We start from the raw sequence: 7,399 nt of genomic DNA, 5'->3' as shown, positions 1-7,399 counted from the left end.
GAGAAACATCAATGTGTGGTTGCCTCTCATGTGTCCCCCACTAGGGACCTGGGCTGCAACCCAGGCATGTGCCCTGACTGGGAATCGAACCATGATCCTATGGTTTGCAGGCCCGCACTCAATCCACTGAGCTACACCAGCCAGGGCTATACCTGTGTTTTAATTGGTGAATTAAGGCTAGGAAATTCCAGACACAGTTTTGTTTTTTTGCATTACTTCCCTCAACAATCTAGACTGTTATATAAAACACAAATCAAGAGCTTGAGGCCTTCTTTTAATTGCTGAATTTATATCAGGTTTTTTTTTTTACCCAAAAGAAATCCTTTCCTGAGACAATTCATTCCTTTCTAGAAAAAAAACTTTATATCAAATTTTACTTATCCATTGCATAAGTCTACTATTGCTACTATAACAAAGTGCTACAAACTTAGCTGAAAATAAAACAAATTTATTCTCTTGTGAGTAAAGAACATAAGTCTAAAAAATCAATGTATTGACAGAGTTGGCTCCTTCTTGAATTCTCCAGGGGAGAATTCATTCTTTGCCTTTCTCAGTTTGTAGAGGCTGCTAGCATTTCTTGGCACATGGCAGTATCACTCCAATCTTTGATTTCATACTTACATCATTTACTCATCTCTCTGACCTCCTGTTTTCTTCTTATAGGGACCTTGTGATTAAACTGAGCCCATCCAGATAATCCAGTATAATCTTACCATCTCAAGATACTAAATTTAATCCTATCTGCAAAGTTTCTTTCACCATGTCAGGTAACATATTTACAGGCTCCAGGGATGGGGACATACACCTCTCTGGGGGCCATTAGTCAGCCTACCACATCTATGTAAATACATATTTTAGAATATTAAGTAGTAGTTACCTTTTTTGAAATTAATATATCATCATTTTGTTTAAACCACCGACATTTCACCTTGAGATACTGGATCTGTCTTGAACCCTAGAATTCTAGAGAATCAGAATTTTCCTGTGGCTCCCTAACAAAAAATAATGTTAGCCACAAGTTACAACCACAAGTCAGTTGACACAGAAATCCTGGGTCTTGGGACTGAGTCTGGTATTCAAAAGACTTCAAGGAGCACTGCCGTTGTCAGAATTCTTGGACTCCAACAAACAACATGCCTTCTCATAGAAGTGACAGAGATGCTGTGGTCAAGAACTTTTGCTGATTTTTAAGAGCTGTTCTGGAAGAAAAAAAGAGAATCTTGATGATTGCAAACTATTCCTAAAGCAACTTCTGTTTTCATTGCATAGTTTTGGTTTACCATTTATAATTCTGAACCTGTTACTTGTGATATTTTTTTTCTTGCAGATATAATGTCATGATTGCATTTTGCCTTTGTCTTCTATAATTTATGGAAAGAGGTGTTCTATATACTTTCTCCAGATACATGGGGGACTGACTGGATGGCCCTTGAATGGGCCCGAGTGGGTTGTTTTGATGTCTGTAAACGGATGCTTTCGGGCTCTTTTCCTCCTTTGAAGTGGATGGGGATCAAAAAGTCAGCACAGGTGTGTCCTGGGGTCAATTGTAGAAATAATCTTGGCAACTTATGTTTGTAAAATATTTTTAAAAATATTTTATTTATTTTTAGAGGGGAAGGGAAGGAGAGAGGAAGAGAAATATCAATGTATGGTTGCTTCTTGTGCATCCCCTGCTGGGAACTAGCCCCTGCCAGGAACTGGCCTGCAACCCAGGCATGTGCCCTGACTGGGAATCGAACCGCTATCCTCTGGTTCGCAGGCCCTTGCTCAATCCACTGAGCTACACCAGCCAGGGCTGTAAAATATTTTTTTTAAGTTGTGACCCAGTGAAATGTCATAGGGAACTTTAAGAATTTAAGGTTCTTAGAATAGAACCTTTTGCCCCCTTGGAAGTATTTGGAAGAGAGCTTGCAGTCACCCTCTCTGACAGAGTTGGGGGGAAAGATCCCTGATTATGTGCACCTCTGGCTGTTGTTTTCCTCTGGGCTCTCCTTCCTGCCCGTGACACAGCTTCTTCTCTCCTGCTGTGGAGAGTCCGGTAGAGAGAGCCCAGTCCACAAAAGGAGGTCAGCAGCTGTCCTTCCAGTGACCGACTACAATGGGGAATTTTGACACAGGGCCTTACAATAGGAAGCCCAATTATACTTAGTTCCAGACTATGTTTTCCAACACATATTTATCATCAATAAAAGTAAAATAAATATGATCTTTTTATTTTCACTGTGAAATCTCAATTGTTTCTGAAGAGAAAGGTTTGATAAATTGGTACAGAAGTCCCAAAAGGGAGGACTAAAAATTGTTGCACCTAAAATTTATCTTTCAAGATTTAAAATTTGGAAGTATATCATTTGTAAATTGCCCCATTTTCAATATAAATCCTTTATTAACATCTTCTTCCAGTTGTCTCTCTTCCTCTCCTGAACCACTCTCAACTCTTTCCTCTCTCTCTCTGTCACACACACACACACACACAGAAACATACACATGACAGAAGCAGAGCAGACAAGTTGGACCACTTAATTATTTTGCATAATAAATTTGTTTTGGTTATGATCACACTCTTCAGTCTCTAGGAACCTGAAGAAGTATTACGTTTATCATTCATTCTGGTTCATCCATTCATTCTAATCATTTAACAAATGTTGAGTACCCATAATGCAACAGGCATTGTCTAGGTGTCTGTAATATTTCGATAAATGTTAAAGAAAAAGATCTCTATCATTGTGGAGCTCATATGTATTCAAAGAGAGTCAGATAGTGAACAATGCCCATAATAAATACCTAGTTTACCTAGTATATTGCAAGGTGACAAAAATCTATGGAACGTAGGCAGAACAGGGGATTTAGAGGGCAGGGCAATTTGTGGCATTCAATAGGGTGTTAAAAAGGGTGCATATGTGCCTGTGTACAGCAGTGAGGGGTGGAGGCAGAGGTGCTAATCAAGAGGAAGTTATAGGCAAGCAGGAGCACAGCAAAGGTGTTTGGCTAGGATATGGCATCTTTTCAGGACAGGAAAGTATGGGCAAATTAGGAGCTCATTGTACTCACCAAATATGTTTGAGACACACATCCTGCCACTATTGTAGCCCTTCATTGCTTTTATTTTCATTATTCCCAAAGTGTCTGAAAGCTAGTTTGGCAGGTACAAAGGATATGATGGAAAGAATCCAAGATTATTCAAGGGACTTTCAATTTAATCTTGGAGTTCTGCTTCCAACTCCTATGAGATGCTGGGCAAGTCACTTAGCCTTTCGAGTCTTGATTTATTTGTAAAATAAGAGAGTTGGCCATGTGATCCCACTTAACTCCTTCCTTCTTGGAGACAATGGAGGCAAACAGAAAAATGGGGTCGAAATGAGAAAGAGGGGAATAAAAACAAAGGCAAATAAAACCAGAATGGAATATTTGGACAAGAAAAGAAAAAAGAGACAAACATAAAAGTATACCAATTTCATGTAGATGAAACTGTAGACACCTGAGCAGTCACCTTTTCCCCAGTGACACTTTTAGAAAGCTACTTTTGCTGAAGTGTGTGCACAGAGAACATCCCCGGAGGAATTTCTCCCTGCGTATGGGTGTCTGGAGGCTCAGGTGGGATTTGGAATGTCTTTCGTTAGGGCTGAGACGAAGTTATGGTATTTATTTTTATATTTTAGATGTAAAGATTAAATAAGCCTTATACTTTGATAATCTATCCACCTTGGATAACAGTAATATAATGGGGAAATAGAATTCAAACAATTAAGAGTATATTTTTATAATCCTACTTGTTATGTGTGTGTGTCTTAATTAATTTTGACATCATCCTAGAGTGTATCTGTTTTCAAAGAGATTAACATTCAATTTTTTATCTGGTTTATGTATTTCATTTCATAGGTTTTTCTTAACAAACTCTTTTCTCCCTTGCTTGGCATCTTTCTCCCTCCTGGCTATTTTCCCATTTGTTAGCATCAACCTCTGAAGGCAAGATAAGGGGAAGAAATAAAATATAAATCACTTTATTCCTACAAACTGTTGCAAAAACTGGTAAAGGGTAGATGTTGACAGCAGAGGCCAAGTAAAGTTTAAGTTACAGAGGAGGAGAGTTGAAGTTTTTCATATATTGTACATTAAAATTATTCCCACATAGCAATAAGGGCATCTAAAAATATTATGAGTTCTGTATGGTAATTTGGCATAAATAGAGAATGGTGTAAGGGACAGAGGTGGAGGGTTAAACTTTTGAAAGGAGTAGGATACTACTTCCCAAAAAGGCGAAGACACAGTGAAGGTGGATAATAATAGATACATGTTGAGAGGGGGAGCGTTGGGGTGTTGAGATACTGGATGCTCAATGGACTTCATGTGCTCTGAAAAGGAAGAGGCATGCCTATCTTCTTAGAGAGAGTCAGTCAGGAGAAAATCTGAAGAGAATGTGAAGGGATTGGATCAGTGGATGTGAGGACTAAGAAAAGGAGTCAAGCAACGATACAGTCATTGTGGGTGGTGTTGAAGAATTAGGAGTTCCTAAATTTGTGAGGTTAACGGTTCAGTCATGAGATTTTTTCCAGGTGCCTTCAGCAGCCTAGGAGCAGGAGCAGATAAAAAGAGGTATAAATGCTATGGTAATCCCTGATTAGGGGTTTGCAGGATGGGTATAGTCAAAGAGTAAGGGAAGGAGAAGGGGAGGAAGAGATGGATCTGCAGTGAATTTAACCGTGTCATTCATTAAATCACCAGTCTTTGGAGACAGCAGTTTCTCAATAAACAAACTACTTGTTAGATGTTGGGCCCAATTTATAGGTGAACAAAGTGAGGCACACAGCGGCTTTTCCAAAGTGGCAAAAGCCAGTGTTTGAACCGCATCTCTCTGATTCCAGATAGGTGTTCTTTTCTACTATACCTTACATGTAGAGAGTGACTGGGTAATATTTTCATTAAAATTGTAAACAGTAAGGAAGGTAGGTGGAGTTGGACACAGACATAGGCAGGACTTAAAGTGTTGGAGAACTTACTGAGTTTAAAGAGTGGGTTTTAATACAGTAGCAGGAGAGGTAAATTACAACAGCATGGAAAGAGTAGGAGATCCCATTAAAAGTGGTGACAAGGTCCAGGGGGTAGCCAAGATCTTGAGTTGTGGAAGTGGAATGAAGATGGATCCTGGAGTAGAAGATCTTATGGGAGAAGGGTTACAAGTAATGATGGACTATCTTCTTGGTATAGAGATGACCCAAGAAGATGGCTGGAGTTGGGAAAGGATTCCAAATTAGGTATCAAAATTGTCAGTGAATGTGGAGTTGGGCAGAAAAGTGGGGATGGTAATCTGGAGGCCCCTTGAGAGCAGACATATAGTCCCACTTTGTCTTTGGCCTCCAGCCTGATCCCCACGTAAGTCATGAGCTGGTAGTCCTTCATGGTTATTAGCAATCACGTTTAGGTTTATAATATTAAATTTCCAGTCATCTTAACCACACTGCTTCTTCCTGACTTGTACTTTTTCTCTTCCTATCTCTATATTCAGACTCTTCACCTATCACTTCCTCCATGCCCAGTGGTATGGGACCTGCTTTCCTTGTCTTCAGACCTCAGTTAAAAACAAAACAAAACAAAAAAAACTCTTACTGATGGGGCTGCTTCCTTTGTGGTTCTCCTGGTTTCTGTGGGGTAGACATTTCAGCCGTAGCTTTTACCTCAAGTCACATCCCTGACTGTGTTTTACAGAATGGTATACTTGGAGGGTAGGAGCTCCAAAGAACAACTGGCCCTGAGTGAAGTAGCAAAACAGTATTCAGGCTGATTCAGAACAAAGAGTGCCATCTATTGAAAGACCACTTAGCTCTCTAGTAATTTATTCAGCTGTGTGGGTTATCATGAAATAGGCTCAAAATAGCCTTCTGGAAAATTGAAATGGGAGAAAAAGGCATAAAATGCTATAGCAAGGTAATTCTACTATGTGGTGACCAGAGATGGAAGTTAAGGTCGACCCTGAACCACAGAGGAAAAAGGCTGAGATTGTTTTCCTTCCTATGAGATTGTGTGAGAAGTTTCCAATGGAGAGTCACTTAAATGAGGAAGTAGCTTTTTATTATTAAAGATGAATATTTAATAATAATTGTCTGGATGAATAAAATGGTTTAAGGTGAAAAAATGGACCAAAATACACTGGGGATAAAACAAATGAGTTGTTACATGGAGGTAAGCAATCCTATTCCCGGACAGCAAGGCGATGGGACATGAATTCATAATGTACAGTGGTCCAAGCAGATTGGTTAGAGAGCAGCGACCACATGCATTTCACAGGGAATGTCTCTCACCCCGTTGCCACTTTTTTCAGTGCTCCATATGCTAGATTGCAGCTACAGATTTAGCCCTTTTGCCCAAAGGCATCTGAACCTGTGAAAAGCCTAGCTGGGGCACTGTCTATTGTTCATTGACAACTTGTCAATTTACTTCCAGGCAAAATAACTCATAAACATGATAAGTAAGGCAGATAAAACAAGAATTCTTTCACACTTTGCAACTTTACTGCAAAAATGGCTTATTTTCCATAAATGTGTGAAATCTCCCCTCTGAATTGTGACTGTGCATTGAACTTTAAAACTGTTTAGAGACAGCACAAGCATTTCACAATTCCTGTCGTAATAAGATGAATGTTAAATATTAAACATGCATTAAAAGTGATAAAATAAAAGATTTTCAAAGGTTCACTAGCATCACCGTATTTCTCTTTGATTTTCTGAGTTAATAAAAGTGAAGTTTAACAATACTCTCCAAAAGACAAATGTTTAAACACTGTCTTCTAAATTTGACATTTCATATATTTATATTAGCTATTATCTAAACCCTATGTCAGTTAAGGAAAAAACAGAAACAGATACAGTAAACCACATCACTATTAAATTCAAAAGCCAGGAAGTGGTATGTTAGCATTGTGTTTATACTGTAATGAAGTGACTTTTATTTCTGATATTTATAAACATTCCATTTCTAATGTACTGTTTAAATATTGAAAGCTAATTGTTAATTCTTTTAGGTAAATATTTTAAGTAGATAATAATTTTGAAATATATTAGTCTCTAAGGCAAAGCAGTCTGTTTATATGCAGTTATTTATAAAGTCATACTTTTTAATGAAGTCATGTTCCCTGGATTCAATTCCCTGATAATGAATTTGATTTTGAGTTTCTTGCTTACTGTAATATCATCACAGAGTTATACTTGGTGCCCTACTGATTTTCCCTAGGTGATCCTCTGTGACACCAACATCTGAATTCTGGGTAGACTGAAAATGGAAGGGAACACAGGGGGTATGAAATCCTATGATACAGGCCCAGATTCTGCATTCCAACTGGGGCTTCCTTTTTGACCTTTGACCCCAAGACACAGAGCACATTCCCAGCATTTGCAGTTTGAGAGTTTCG

This window comes from Sturnira hondurensis, unplaced genomic scaffold, assembly GCF_014824575.4.
Source record: "Sturnira hondurensis isolate 20B ecotype Veracruz unplaced genomic scaffold, ASM1482457v3 Scaffold0021354, whole genome shotgun sequence".
Taxonomy (NCBI): Eukaryota; Metazoa; Chordata; class Mammalia; order Chiroptera; family Phyllostomidae; genus Sturnira; species Sturnira hondurensis.
This window is presented reverse-complemented; position numbering follows the sequence as displayed.